General features: G+C 37.2%; 1 long non-coding RNA gene across 11 annotated transcripts in view; it reads left to right on the top strand.

Moving 5' to 3' along the window:
* LOC134760542 (uncharacterized) overlaps positions 1 to 16973 on the top strand; it is a 105581-nt gene that overhangs the window by 1622 nt on the left and 86986 nt on the right. For all 11 annotated transcript variants that reach the window (XR_010138199.1, XR_010138203.1, XR_010138201.1 and 8 more), the window contains exons 2-4: positions 6243 to 6356; positions 6741 to 6880; positions 12079 to 12117. This is a non-coding gene — a long non-coding RNA (uncharacterized LOC134760542). The remainder of the gene's footprint in view (positions 1 to 6242; positions 6357 to 6740; positions 6881 to 12078; positions 12118 to 16973) is intronic.

A 16973-nucleotide genomic window follows, 5' to 3' on the forward strand; every position in this document is an offset into this window, starting at 1 on the left:
TAGAAGTCCAAGATCAGGGTGCCAGCAGGACTGGTGTCTGGTGAGGGCCTGGTCTCTGCATCCAAGATGGTATCTTGTGCACTGTGTCTTCAGGAGGAGATGCACCGTGTCCTCACATGGCAGAAGGTGGAAGGGCAAAACAGGGGAAGCCCACTCCCTCCAGTCCTTGTGTAAGGATCCTAAACTCATTCGTGAAGACTCTCCCTTCATGACTGAATCACTACCTAAAAGCCCTCCTTCCTAATCCTATGACATTGGTGATTAATTTTAGGGGGACACATTCAGAGCATAGCACCCTATATTCAATTTCTTAAAAATTATTTTGTTGTTTTGCTTTTCTGTTTTTCAAATGGCTTAAAGTGCACAAAATTGGATTAATCATAATCCTTGGCTCATAGCACACCTTGGCTCCTATTTCATCCTTGTCTGTGCCTGGGCCTCTGTGTAAATGTATTTGAACAATATGGTAATCATTTGTGAACCCACAACACAACCAAAGAACTAGGGTTCTGACCCTAACATCTGCTCCTCCTCTGTCCTTTTTCCTGATTTTCACCCTTCAGCCCGAGGGTAACTACTACCCTGAATTTATGTTTAGGATTCTCTTCCTTTAAAGAAAACATTGTTTTATTGCATACATATGATTACCCTAAATGACATATTATTTAGTTTTTAAGGGTATAATTTATTTACCCATTCTCCTATTAATTTACCCATTCTCCTATTAATGAACATTTGGCTTATTTGCAGATATTTGCTGTTATGAATGGCATTACATGAGCATTTTTTTTAACTACTTCTGGTACATATTGTCAAGAGTTTCTCCAGGGCCTATGGTAGAGGAATTACTTTGTCATAACATATGAGAATGCTCAAATTTATAAGATAATCCAAATTGCTTTCCAAAGTGGTTGTTCTAATTTAAACTCTCACCTCCTGTATTAGTTTGAGATGATCTTGTTGATTCAGTCTCTCCATATTTGGTGATATGGTCTGGCTGTGTCCACACCCAAATCTCAGCTTGAATTCTATCTCCCAGAATTCCCACATGTTATGGGAGGGAACCAGGGTGAGGTAACTGAATCACAGAGGCCAGTCTTTCCTGTGCTATTCTCATGATAGTGAATAAGCCTTATGAGATCTGATGGGTTTATCAGGGGATTCTGCTTTGGCTTCCTCCTCATTTTCTCTTGCTGCTGCCATGTAAGAAGTCCCTTTTACCTCCTGCCATGACTCAGAGGCCTCCCCCACCATGTGGGACTGTAAATCCAATTACAGTTCTTTTTCTTTACACCTCTTTTTCTTCTCAGAATTGAGTGTCTTTATCAGCAGTGTGAAAACAGACTAACACAGTAAATTGATGCCAGTGGTGTGGGGTGCTCCTGAAAAGATACCCAAAAATGTGCAAGCGACTTTGAAACTTGGCAACATGCAGAGGTTGGAATAGTTTGGAGGGCTCAGAAGGACACTGGAAAAGGTGGGAAAATTTGGAACCTCCTAGAGACTTGCTGAATGACTTTGACAAAAATGCTGATAGTGTTTTGAACAATAAGGTCCAGGCTGAGGTGGTCTCAGATGGAGATGAGGAACTTGTAGTGAACTGGAGCAAATGTAACTCTCGTTGTTTTAGCAAAGAGAATGGCAGCATTTTGCCCCTGTCCTAGAGATTTGTGGAACTTTGAACTTGAGAGTGATAATTTAGGGTATCTGCTGGAAGAAATTTCTAAGCAGTAAAGCATTCAAGAGGTGACTTGGGTGATGTTAAAGGTCTTCAGTTTTATAAAGGAAGCAGAGCATACAGTTTTGGAAAATTTGCAGCCTGACAATGTGGTAGAGAAGAAAATCCCATTTTCTGAGGATAAATCCAAGCTGTCTGCAGAAATTTGCATAAGTAACAAGAAGCTGAATGTGAATCCCAAAAACAATGGGGAATATGTCTACAGGACATGTCATAGGTCATCACAGCAGCCCCTCCCATCACAAGCCCGGGGCCTAGGAGGATAAAATGGATTTCTGGGCTGGGCCAGGTTCACTGTGCTGTGTGTAGTCTAGGGCCTGGTTTCTCTGCATTTCAGCCCCTCCAGCCATGGCTGAAAGGGGACAACATAGAACTCAGGCCATGACCTTGAGAGTGCAAGCACCAAGCCTTGGCAGCTTCCAAGTTGTGTTCAGCCTGCACATGCATAGAAGTCAAGAATTGAGGTTTGGAAACCTCCACCTAGATTTCAGAGGATGTTTGAAAACACCTGGATATCCAAGCAGAAGTTTGCTGCAGGGGTGGTGCTCTGATGGAGAACCTCTGCTAGGGCTGTGCAGAAGGGAAATGTGGGGTCAGAGCCCCTACACAGAGTCCCTACTGGGGCACTTCCTAGTGGAGCTGTGAGGAGAGGGCCACTCTCCTCCAGACCCCAGAATGGTAGATTGACTTACAGCTTGCACCATGAGCCTGGAAAAGCTGTGGACACTCAACATCAGCCCGTGTAAACAGCCACGAGGTGGGCTATACCCTCTAAAACCACAGGGGCAGAACTACCCAAGGCTGTGGGAGCTGACGTCTTGCATCAGCATGACCTTGATGTGAAACATGGAGTCAAAGGAGATCATTTTGGAGCTTTAAAATTGGACTACCTTGCTGGATTTTGGACTTGCATGGGGCCTGTAACCCCTTTGTTTTGGCCAATTACTCCCATTTGGAACAGCTGTATTTACTCAATTACCTGTACCCCCATTGTATCTAGGAAGTAACTAGCTTGATTTGGATTTTACAGGGTCATAAGCAGAAGAGACTTGCCTTGTCTCAGATGAGACTTTGGACAGCGGGCATTTGGGTTAATGCTGAAATTAGTTAAGACTTTGGGGGACTGTTGGGAAGGCATGATTGGTTTTGAAATGTGAGGACATCAGATTTGGAGGGGCCAGGAGCAGAATAACATGGTTTGTCTATGCCCCTACCCACATCTCAACTTGAGTTGTATTGATCAGGATTCCCATATGTTCAGGGAGGGAACCAAGAGAGGTAGTTGAATCTTTGAGGCTGGTCTTCCCCATGCTATTCTTGTGATAGTGAATAAATCTCACAAGATCTGATGGGTTAGTGGCTTTGTCTTTTGCTTCTTTTTCCTCCTTCTCATATTCTCTTGCCACTGCCATGTAAGAATTGCTGTTCATCCACCGCCATAACTCTGAGGCCTCCTCAGCCATGTGGATCCCTTAATCCAATTAAGCCTCTTTTTCTTCCCTGTCTCGGGTATGTCTTTATCAGCAGTGTGAATGTGGACTAATACATTTGGTATTGTCAATCTTTTTAATATTTTTGGAGAGAATAGATGGTAGTATCTTGTGCATTTCCCTGATTACTAATGAGGTTGAGAAAATTTTTATGTTTTGCAGGCTTTCTCTTTCGTGAAATCCGTATTAATGTCTTTTCCCAATTTTGTGTTGGGTTACTATTTTTAAAATTAATTCACAGGAGCTCCTTATACTTAGTTGATATGATATTAATTTTTGTAGCTTATAGGTACTGCAAATATCTTCTATAATTTATAGTTTATCTTTTGACTTTTTTACTTTTATTTTTTAATTTCTATTTTTTGTTTTTGAGACAGAGTCTCACTCTGTCATTCAGGCTGGAGTGCAGTGGCTCACTGCAACCTCCATCTCCCGGGTTCAGACCATTCTCGTGCCTCAGCTTCCCAAGTAGCTGGGATTACAGGTGTCTGCCACTAATGCCAGTCTAATTTATTGTATTTTTAGTAGAGATGGGGTTTCACCATGTTGACCAGCCTGGTCTCAAACTCCTGACCTCAGGTGATGTACTGTTGGGATTACAGGCTTGAGACATGGTGCCCAGCCTATCTTTCCACTTTTTGATGTAAAAAATTCTGAATTTTGTGATAGTCAAAATGTCTAATCTTTTTTAATGGTTAAGGGGCTTTTTGTGTCTCATTCACTTACATTTTCTACTAAAAGTTTTAAAGTTTTGTTTCTGACATGTAAGTCTTTGTCCATTTGGAATTTAATGTTTGTATATAGAGTGAAGTAGGAATATAATTTCACTTTGTTTCTTATATCAATAACCATTATTTTTCTATTCTATTTATTGAAAAGTCCTTTCTTTCCTTGCTGATCTGCCATGTCACCTACATCACATATCGAAGATTAAATTTATGTAGATTTGCCTGGGAGCTCTCTATTCTGTTTCATTAGTCAGTTTATCAGTGAGGACCACCCTGTCTTAATTGCTGTAGCTTTATAAAAGTTCTGATATTTGGCAGGACAAATCTTTCCTCTTCTTCAATGTCTTTGATATTCTTGGCCCTTCCCTTTTCCATATGTGTGTTTATATATATATATATATATATATATATATATATATATGTATATTTAGAGAGAGAGAGAGAGAGAGAGAAAGAGAGAGGTCTCACTTTGTTGCCCAGGCTTGAGGCCAGTGGTGCAATCACAGCTTACTTCAGACTTGAACTCCTGGGATCAAGAGCTCCTCCTACCTCAGCCTCCCAAGTAACTGGGACTCTAAGGCATGCACCACCACATCCAGCTAATTTTTTAAAAAATTATTATTTTTTGCAATGGTGGGGATCTTGCTATGCTGCCCAGGCTGGTCTCAAACATTTGGCCTCAAGCAATCCTCCCACCTCAGGCTCCCAAAGTGCTGGGATCACAAGAGTGAGCCACCACACCTGGCTTCATTTTCCATATTTAAAGACCATTTTTAAAAAGCTGCTCAAGACTGGTTTTTTCTCTTGGTGTTACTTGCAACCCCCTTACTTAGCCTTGGAAATAGTGTTAGTGAAGAAAATCTAAAGAGTCAAAAAATAAAATATTCTTTCTTTTCTTCCAATTGCAAAAGAGCAGACACCCTCCTGAATCATGAAGCTAGTTTTGATAAATTGGTGGACTGAGAGCATACACAGTATTATTAATTCTGTTCTAATTTCTGCTTCACTGTGGAGTGTCTTCACAGAGTTCTAAAAGATTATTGCTATGAAATATTCTTATACATGTAACCCATAACCTCTACAATTCTGCAGTTGTACTTGGCTGTCTTACCTAATACTCAGTTGCTTTGCTTCATAATATTTAAATTGGCATCTCTAATTTCCAAAAGGCATAAATACTAGTATAGATTTTTAGTCAAGCCAGAAGAAAGTAGACTTTATTTACCAACATATCTTTTATGTAAACGTTTAATAAATCTCCCTGCTTCTTTTCTTTTGCATCATAACAACCACTGAAAATAGTATTTCTATAGCAGGTGGGGGTAAATGAACAATGACTTTTGTGGCCAGAGGTGAATGGCCCAGGGGCTCCTGCACTCCAGGTCCCCCTGAGCCTGCCACACAGCTGAGGGCATCGGTATTTCCACACACCTATAGTGCACACTGTCCCAGAACACAGATCAGATGCTCTCCTTTATTCAAATGGGGAGTTGAGAGTATTGTCATTGTAATTAAATTAATAAACACATATTTATACACTGTTAAAATCTGGTTGGATTTGTGTCCCTTCATAAAACAAATTGCTTAAATGAAACCACAGAGTTAATATAATTGAGTACATTTACTTCTATAACATGCTTTTTTAAATGGAATTAGAATCTAATTTGAAATGTCGATTAAAAGTGTAAATATTCAACTCAATTACATTTAGATTTTCATTTTGTTTTGTTTTGAGACAGAGTTTAGCTCTTGTCACCCAGGCTGGAGTGCAATGGCACAATCTCAGCTCACTGCAAGCACCTTCTCCTGGGTTCAAGCGATTCTCCTGCCTCAACCTCCCGAGTAGCTGGGATTACAGGTGCCTGCCACCACACCTGACTAATTTTTGTATTTTCAGTAGAGATGGGGTTTCACCACGTTGGCCAGGCTGGTCCTGAACTCCTGACCTCAAGGGATCCACCCACCTCGGCCTGCCAAAGTGCTGGGATTACAGGTGTGAGCCACCACGCTTGACCTTTTTAGGTTACTTTACTTTATTTTAATTACTTATTTTTATGACCTTATTGTTATAAAAATGCTAATTTAAAAAAATCAATCAATATAACAAACAACATAGAAGATGATCAACAAGCATTCCCACCTCTGTGATCTAGAAATAACTGTCATCAATCCAAAAGCTTACACATGGCGGATCATTTCACACTAGTTCACAGTACAAAGTAACTCCTTGCTTGTAGAAAACATTATTATTATCATTATTTTTGAGATGAAATTTGACTCTTGCAGCCCAGGCTGGAGTGTGATGGTGTGATCTCAGCTCACCGTAACCTATGCCTCCCAGGATCAAAGGATTCTCCTGTGTCACCCTCCCAAGCAGCTTGGATTACCAGCACGCAACAGGTTGGCCTGCTAATTTTTTGTATTTTTGTAGAGACGGGGATTCACCATGTTGGCCAGGCTGGTCTCGAACTCCTGACCTCAGGTGATCCACTTGCCTCAACATTCTAAAATGTTGGGATTACAGGCAGGAGCCACCACACCCAGACTAGAAAACATTATTCAATAGCAAACAGTAGCAGTATGCTTGGGGGTTTAAGATTGATTATTTTCAAATCTCTAGAAAAGCTCAATGCATTACCTTAGGCTATAATCTCAGGGCAGAGTCTCCTCTGTTAATGGGGGGGCTGGCCTAAGGGTCCTTCCAGTTCTCAGATTAATGGTTTCCCATGTTGAACTGTTCCCTGTCACCCACCCATCCTCAGTTTTGTTTGTTTGTTTTTACAGATAAGAGGTCTCACTATATTGCCCAGGCTGGTCTTGAACTCCTGGCCATAAGTGATCCTCCTGCCTTGGCCCCCCAAAGTGCTGGAGTTACAGATGTGAGCCTCTGTGCTCAGCCCATCCTTGCCTGTTCAAGTGTGGAGGTAAGTGGTAGATGCCAAGTTTACCTCCAGGTCAGAAGGGGCAGATGCCCTAGGGCAGAATCATAACCCTAACCGGGCCTCCCACTGCATGAAGGCATTATGTTCTGAAGCTTAAACCTGGACAAAGGTCTGACCAGTAGCACTATGTTCATGAATATCAGGTCAAAAATTTAAAAATGGGACTATCCAGAATAACCTGGTAGATGCAGTTGCAGTCCACAGTCCAATGGTCACCCATGATAACAGGCCACCTGTACTTTCTCTTTATCATGGAGTCCTTGATGTAAAAATTGATGACACTTTCTTGCTTCTGGTGTGCTTCCCTTTCTTCTTCATTTTCCATAAGTAGTTTCCTCCATCCCACCTCTCAACAGGCCACAGTCAATTCAGGACATTTTAACCATGAAAATGAGTCTCCATAACACGAATTTAGAGGACAGACTGGGTGGATCACGCCCGTAATCTCAGCACTCTGTGAGGCTGAAGTGGGAGAATGGCTTGCGCTTAGGAGCTTGAGACCAGCCTGGGCAATATGGTGAAACCCTGTCTCTAACAAAAATTAATAAATAAATAAATAAATAAAAATACGCCAGGTATGGTGGTGCATGCTACTAGTGCCAGCTACTCAGGAGGCTGAGGTGGGAGGATTGTGGGGCCAAGGAGGTCAAGTATGGAGTGGGCCAAGATCATGCCACTGCAATCCAGCCTGGGTAATGGGGTGAGACCTTATATCAAGAAAAAAAAAAGATTTAAAGGACAAGCTGACTTTCTTATTACAAGCCAATGCTCATTTGCTATTCCATAAATCCTAGGGCACCTCTCAAGAACTATGCTTAATCTACTCTAACCGTACTCTAAAAATTTAACAACAACACTTGGATGATATCAGAGCTGCTTAGTGCATGGGTTACTGAGTATTTTAACCCCACTGTTGAGACCTACAGCTCAGAAAAAAAGATTCATTTCAAATACTTCAGCTCTTTGACAATGTGCCTGGTGACTAAAGAGCTCTAATGGAGATGTACAGGGAAACACATGCTGGTTTCATGCCTGCCAACACACCATCTATTCTGTCGTCCGTGGATTGAGGCATCATTTTGACTTTCAAGTCTTATTATTTGAGAAATGTATTTTATAAGGCTGTTACTGCCATAGGTCATGATTCCTGTGATGGATCTGGGCAAAGTCAATTGGAAACCTTCTGGAAAGGACTCACTATGATAGATGCCGCTAAGAACATTCATGATTCACCAGAGGAGGTAAAAATAGCAGCATTAATAGGAGTTTGGAAGAAGTTGATTCCGACCCTCATAAATGACATTGAGGGGTTCAAGACCTTAGCAGAGGAAGGAACCACAGTTGTGGTGAAGATAGCAAGAGAACTAGAATTATAAGTGGAGCCCGAAGATGTGAGTGAATTGCTGCAATCTTTTTGTTTGTTTGTTTTTTGGAGATGGAGTTTTTCTTTGTTGCCCAGGCTGGAGTGCAATGGCACGATCTCGGCTCACCACAACCTCCGCCTCCTGGGTTCAAGTGATTCTCCTGCCTCAGCCTCCTGAGTAGCTGGCATTATAGGCATATGCCACCTCATTCAGCTAATTTTGTATCTTTAGTAGACACGGTGTTTCACCACGTTGGTTAGGATGGTCTCGAACTCCCAACCGCAGATGATCCGTCTGACTCAGCCTCCCAAAGTGCTGGGATTACAGACATGACCCACCGCACCCGGCCAAATTGCTGCAATCTTAATGGAAATAAATGGAATTAGATGGAAAAAAGTTTAGCCTGGGGCTCAGGATCAGCTCTCCCTTTACTACCACATTAGCTTGCAGGGCACCAAGGAATCAGAGATTTCTACACTCGACTTTGACCTTGTGGGTTATTATGGCAGTATATTTATCAAAGTAGGAGAATGGAACATATTTAACTATTTGTTAGCTTTATTTGTAACTCATAATTATTTAGACATACTGCAAATGAGGTCTGGAATTCATGTTCTGATTTTTTGTGGCCTTGAGCTAAGGAAAAGGGACTCAGGGAAATGGGCTTTATATGCTTGGATGGCTTCATGGAATCTGCAACTTCTTTAGCTTCTGTGACAACTCAAGATTGTTACTAAAATCCACTTTGTATTATCTTTAAAAACCAAGAGATATCATTTTTGCTTATATAATATAGAATACTATAATACATATTCTATTATGATACAGAATATTATAATACATATTCTATTATGATACAGAATATTATAATACATATTCTATTATGATACAGAATATTATAATACATATTCTATTATGATACAGAATATTATAATACATATTCTATTATGATACAGAATATTATAATACATATTCTATTATGATATAGAATATTATAATACATATTATATTATGATATAGAATATTATAATACATATTATATTATGATATAGAATATTATAATACATATTATATTATGATATAGAATATTATAATACATATTATCTTATGATATAGAATATTATAATACTTATTATCTTATGATATAGAATATTATAATACTTATTATCTTATGATATAGAATATTGTAATATCTATTATATTATGATATAGAATATATATTCTATTATGATACAGAATATTGTAATATATATTCTATTATGATACAGAATATTGTAATATATATTCTATTATGATACAGAATGTTGTAATATATATTCTATTATGATACAGAATGTTGTAATATATATTCTATTATGATAAAGAATGTTGTAATATATATTCTATTATGATACAGAATGTTGTAATATATATTCTATTATGATACAGAATGTTGTAATATATATTCTATTATGATACAGAATGTTGTAATATATATTCTATTATGATACAGAATGTTGTAATATATATTCTATTATGATACAGAATATTGTAATATATATTCTATTATGATAGAGAATATTGTAATATATATTCTATTATGATACAGAATGTTGTAATATATATTCTATTATGATACAGAATATTGTAATATATATTCTATTATGATACAGAATATTGTAACATATATTCTATTATGATACAGAATATTGTAATATATATTCTATTATGATACAGAATATTGTAACATATATTCTATTATGATACAGAATGTTGTAATATATATTCTATTATGATACAGAATGTTGTAATATATATTCTATTATGATACAGAATATTGTAATATATATTCTATTATGATACAGAATATTGTAATATATATTCTATTATGATACAGAATGTTGTAATATATATTCTATTATGATACAGAATGTTGTAATATATATTCTATTATGATACAGAATATTGTAATATATATTCTATTATGATACAGAATGTTGTAATATATATTCTATTATGATACAGAATGTTGTAATATATATTCTATTATGATACAGAATGTTGTAATATATATTCTATTATGATACAGAATATTGTAATATATATTCTATTATGATACAGAATATTGTAATATATATTCTATTATGATACAGAATATTGTAATGTATATTCTATTATGATATAGAATGTTGTAATATAATATGGAATATTATTATACATTATATTATAATATAGAATATTATATAGAATATTATAATATAATATAGAATATTATAATATAGACTCTTATAATATATAATGTTATAATATAGAATATTATTCTATATTATATAATAATATATTATTATATTATAATATCGAATATTATTCTATATTATATTATAATATCGAATATTTTTATATATTATATTATAATATAGAATATTATTACATATTTCATTATAATATAGAATCTTATATATTATATTATAATATAGACTATCATTATATATTATATTATAATATAGACTATTATTATATATTATAATGTAATATAATATATTATAATATATAATAATGTAATATAATATATTATAATATATAATAATGTAATATAATATATTATAATATATAATAATGTAATATAATATATTATTATATAATAATGTAATATAATATATTATAATATATAATAACATAATATAGATTACAATATATAATTTAATATAATTAATATATAATAGAATTTATATTATATAATAATACATATATAATATACATAAAATAATATATTACTGTTGCTTATTATGAATGAGGAAAGAAAGTGGTTTCTTGGGATGGAATCCACTACTGGTGAAAATGTTGTGAACATTGTGGAAAAAGCAACAAAGGACTTAGAATATTCCATAAACTTAGTTGATAGAGGAGTGGCAGGGTTTGAGAGGCTTGATTCCAATTTTGATATAAATTCTACTGTGGGTAAAGTGCTACCAAACTTCATAGCATGCTACAGTGAAATCTTTTGTGAAAAGAAGAGTCAGTCAATGTGCAAACTTCATTGTCATCTTCATTAGATTCTGTGATGACTCAATATTGTTACTAAAATCCCCTTTGTATTATCTTTAAAAACCAAGGGATGTTATGTAGGTCAGTAGTTAGAAGGCACTTGACTCAAAATATCTATGAACCAAAGGATATAAATGACTAAAAGCAGGAGGATTGTTACTTGAAGGAGTGGAGGGTTGATCTCAGGATGTGACCTGTGAGATCCTTCCTGCTGGCTCAGTGCTGGCTGAACATGAGGCAGGAGAGCACCAGGAACAACACATATCTGGGACAGGAGGGAATGTGGGGAGGAAGGAAAGAGAAATAGGCCTTTTTATTTTTATTGATACATGACAATTATACATATTTCTAGGGTACATGTGATATTTTGATACATGCATACAATGTGTAGTGATCAAATCAGGATAATTTGCATATCCATCACCTCAAACATTTATCATTTATTTGTGTTGAGAACATCCCCCATCTTTCCTCTAGTCATTTTGAAATATATAAGTTATTGTTAATGATCATCACCCTACTGTGCCATTGAACACTAGAAATTCTTCTGTTCCTTCCATCTAACTGTATTTTTGTGCCCATTAACCAGCTTCTGGGAAGGGCAAAAGAGTGGGTAGATGAAAAGGGCCCTTTTTAAGGAAAAGTAAATCTTACAAGAAGGGAAGACATTTTAGGAGGAAAAATAAAAAGGTGGACCATGGGCTTAGAGTAGGGACTGCAGAAATTGAAAGGCAAAGAGAAAAAGCCAACTTAGCAATGTGAAAATACATCTCAGTGTCATTCCTTTCACAGGTCCAATGTCTGACATTCTTTTGGGAAGCTGGATATGAGGTAGGAATCTTTCTTTGAGTCATACATTTTTATGATTATGATTATTATTGAATAATAGCTGACATTTATTGAGAGCAATTATTGAGGACAATTATTGAGCTTTGACAAGCTCTTTTCAAAGGCCTTTACATATATTTTCTCCACTTCTAATTGTCAGATATTCTTATTATTCCCATTTTATAGATGAGGGATGCACAGGCATAAAGCCTGTGTGGAGGCAGAGAGCAGCTAAGTAACCTGACCACGGCCCAACAGCAAATGATGGGGCCACATGCAAATCCAGGCAGAACCCTTCTATTATATGAAGCTCAATGTTTTCTTATTTTCATCTTGTTATGAATACACCTATTTGCAAATGGGTTTTGAAGCTACTTTAAAACATTTTGTGGCTGTGCGTGGTGGCTGACACCTGTAATTCCAGCATTTTGGGAGACCAAGGTGGGCAGATTGCCTGAGCTCAGGAGTTTGAGACCAGCCTGGCCAACATGGTGAAACCCTGTGTCTACTAAAAATCCAAAAAAAATTAGCTGGGCTGTTGGTGTGCACCTGTAATCCCAGCTACTCTGGAGGCTGAGGCAGGAGAATCACTTGAACCTGGGAGAGGAAGGTTGCAGTAAGCTGAGATCATGCCACTGAACTCCAGCCTGGGTGACAGAGTGAGACTCTGTCTCCAAATAAAAAATAAATAAGATTGAATTTTGAGCTTCTGACTATGTCCCCAGATTGTACTCATACATATTTTGATGTCTAATAAGATTTATTCTTAGTGCGTTTTTTAAGTGAAAGTATTTTTTGAGCATCTACTGTATATCATGTGCTGAGGTAGGCACCAGTGGTGCAGGGAACATATGGCACAGTCTCTGACCTCAGGTAACTTTCACTCTCATACATATGTATTAGGACACCAATACATGTGTGAATATAAGATAGTATGATAGATATTGCAACAAGTAATTATTTACTGTAAATCTATTTTATAGGATTTTAAACTTAAACTACTTTCACCCTATTTCCAAAAAATGTATTGCATAACTTTAAAGGGATTCTCAGGTTGAAATCATCATATGAACTGCAGTAGCATCTGCTGGTGAAATACTGCTTTGTATCTACTAGAATAGTCCAAACAATTGGGAAAGAACTGCATTATTAGAGCTGTAAAAGTTACTGTCTGGAAATCTCAGAAAAGAAGAGGAGGTTATTTATTTCCTTCTCCTGCCTAATTGCCCTGGCCAGAACTTCCAACACTATGTTGAATAGGAGTGGTGAGAGAGGGCATCCCTGTCTTGTGCCAGTTTTCAAAGGGAAGGCTTCCAGTTTTTGCCCATTCAGTATGATATTGGCTGCAGGTTTCTCATAGATAGCTCTTATTATTTTGAGATACGTCCCATCAGTACCTAATTTATTGAGAGTTTTTAGCATGAAGGGTTGTTGAATTTTGTCAAAGGCCTTTTCTGCATCTATTGAGATAATCATGTGGTTTTTGTCTTTGGTGAAGGGTTGTTGAATTTTGTCAAAGGCCTTTTCTGCATCTATTGAGATAATCATGTGGTTTTTGTCTTTGGTTCTCTTTATATGCTGGATTACATTTATTGATTTGCATATATTGAACCAGCCTTGCATCCCAGGGATGAAGCCCACTTGATCATGGTGGATAAGCTTTTTGATGTGCTACTGGATTCGGTTTGCCAGTATTTTATTGAGGATTTTTGCATCAATGTTCATCAAGGATATTGGTCTAAAATTCTCTTTTTTGGTTGTGTCTCTGCCCGGCTTTGGTATCAGGATGATGCTGGCCTCATAAAATGAGTTAGGGAGGATTCCCTCTTTTTCTATTGATTGGAATAGTTTCAGAAGGAATGGTAGCAGTTCCTCCTTGTACCTCTGGTAGAATTCGGCTGTGAATCCATCTGGTCCTGGACTCTTTTTGGTTGGTAAGCTATTGATTATTGCCTCAATTTCAGATCCTGTTATTGGTCTATTCAGAGATTCAACTTCTTTCTGGTTTAGTCTTGGGAGAGTGTATGTGTCCAGGAATTTATCCATTTCCTCTAGATTTTCTAGTTTATTTGCATAGAGGTGTTTGTAGTATTCTCTGATGGTAGTTTGTATATCTGTGGGATCAGTGGTGATATCCCGTTTATCATTTTTTATTGCATCTATTTGATTCTTCTTTTTTTTCTTTATTAGTCTTGCTAGCGGTCTATCAATTTTGTTGATCCTTTCAAAAAACCAGCTCCTGGATTAATTATTTGAAGGGTTTTTTGTGTCTCTCTTTACTTCAGTTCTGCTCTGATTTTAGTTATTTCTTGCCTTCTGCTAGCTTTTGAATGTGTTTGCTCTTGCTTTTCTAGTTCTTTGAATTGTGATGTTAGGGTGTCAATTTTGGATCTTTCCTGCTTTCTCTTGTGGGCATTTAGTGATATAAATTTCCCTCTACACACTGCTTTGAATGTGTCCCAGAGATTCTGGTACGTTGTGTCTTTGTTCTCATTGGTTTCAAAGAACATCTTTATTTCTGCCTTCATTTCATTATGTACCCAGTAGTCATTCAGGAGCAGGTTGTTCAGTTTCCATGTAGTTGAGTGGTTTTGAGTGAGTTTCTTAATCCAGAGTTCTAGTTTGATTGCTCTGTGGTCTGAGAGACAGTTTGTTATAATTTCTGTTCTTTTACATTTGCTGAGGAGAGCTTTACTTCCAACTATGTGGTCAATTTTGGAATAGGTGTGGTGTGGTGCTGAAAAAATATATATTCTGTTGATTTGGGGTGGAGAGTTCTGTAGATGTCTATTAGGTCCGCTTGGTGCAGAGCTGAGTTCCATTCCTGAGTATCCTTGTTAACTTTCTGTCTCGTTGATCTGCCTAATGTTGACAGTGGGGTGTTAAAATCTCCCATTATTATTGTGTGGGAGTCTAAATAAAGGGTATTCAATTAGAAAAACAGGGAGTCAAATTGTCCCTGTTTGCAGATGACATGATTGTATATCTAGAAAACCCCATTGTCTGAGCCCAAAATCTCCTTCAGCTGATAAGCAACTTCAGCAAAGTCTCAGGATACAAAATCAATGTACAAAAATCACAAGCATTCTTATACACCAATAACAGACAAACAGAGAGCCAAATCATGAGTGAACTCCTATTCACAATTGCTTCAAAGAGAATAAAATACCTAGGAATACAACTTACAAGGGACGTGGAGGACCTCTTCAAGGAGAACTACAAACCACTGCTCAATGAAATAAAAGAGGATACAAACAAATGGAGGAACATACCATGCTCATGGGTAGGAAGAATCAATATCGTGAAAATGGCCATACTGCCCAAGGTAATTTATAGATTCAATGCCATCCCCATCAAGCTACCAATGACTTTCTTCACAGAATTGGAAAAAGCTACCTTAAAGTTCATATGGAAGCAAAAAACAGCCTGCATCACCAAGTCAATCCTAAGCCAAAAGAACAAAGCTGGAGGCATCACACTACCTGACTTCAAACTATACTACAAGGCTACAGTAACCAAAACAGGATGGTACTGGTACCAAAACAGAGATATAGATCAATGGAACAGAACAGAGCCCTCAGAAATAATGCCACATATCTACAACTATCTGATCTTTGACAAACCTGAGAAAAACAAGCAATAGGGAAAGGAATCCCTATTTAATAAATGGTGCTGGAAAACTGGCTAGCCAGATGTAGAAAGCTGAAACTGGATCCCTTCCTTACACCTTATACAAAAATTAATTCAGGATGGATTAAAGACTTAAATGTTAGACCTAAAACCATAAAAACCCTAGAAGAAAACCTAGGCATTACCATTCAGGACATAGGCATGGGCAAGGACTTCATGTCTAAAACACCAAAAGCAATGGCAAGAAAAGCCAAAATTGACGAATGAGATCTAATTAAACACAAATTGGGAGAAAATTTTCTCAACCTACTCATCCGACAAAGGGCTAATATCCAGAATCTACAATGAACTCAAACAAATTTACAAGAAGAAAACAAACAACCCCATCAAAATGTGGGCAAAGGATATGAAGAGACACTTCTCAAAAGAAGACATTTATGCAGCCAAAAGACACATGAAAAAATGCTCATCATCACTGGCCATCAGAGAAATGCAAATCAAAACCACAATGAGATACCATCTCACACCAGTTAGAATGGCGATCATTAAAAAGTCAGGAAACAACAGGTGCTGGAGAGGATGTGGAGAAATAGGAACACTTTTACACTGTTGGTGGGACTCTAAACTAGTTCAACCATTGTGGAAGTCAGTATGGCGATTCCTCAGAGATCTAGAACTCGAAATACCATTTGACCCAGCCATCCCATTACTGGGTATATACCCAAAGGACTATAAATCATGCTGCTATAAAGACACATGCACACGCATGTTTATTGTGGCACTGTTCACGAGAGCAAAGACTTGGAACAAACCCAAATGTCCAACAATGATAGACTGGATTAAGAAAATGTGGCACATATACACCACGGAATACTATGCAGCCATAAAAATTGATGAGTTCATGTCCTTTGTAGGGACATGGGTGGAATTGGCAATCATCATTCTCAGTAAACTATCACAAGGACAAAAAACCAAACAGCGCATGTTCTCACTCATAGATGGGAATTGAACAATGAGAACACATGGACACAGAAAGGGAAACATCACACTCTGGGGACTGTTGTGGGGTGGGGGGAGGGGGGAGGGATAGCATTAGGATATATACCTAATGCTAAATGCCAAGTTAATGGGTGCAGCACACCAGCATGGCACATGTATACATATGTAACTAACCTGCACATTGTGCACATGTACCCTAAAACTTAAAGTATAATAATAATAAAAAAAAG

This window comes from Pongo abelii, chromosome 19 (assembly GCF_028885655.2).
Source record: "Pongo abelii isolate AG06213 chromosome 19, NHGRI_mPonAbe1-v2.0_pri, whole genome shotgun sequence".
NCBI classification, from domain to species: Eukaryota; Metazoa; Chordata; class Mammalia; order Primates; family Hominidae; genus Pongo; species Pongo abelii.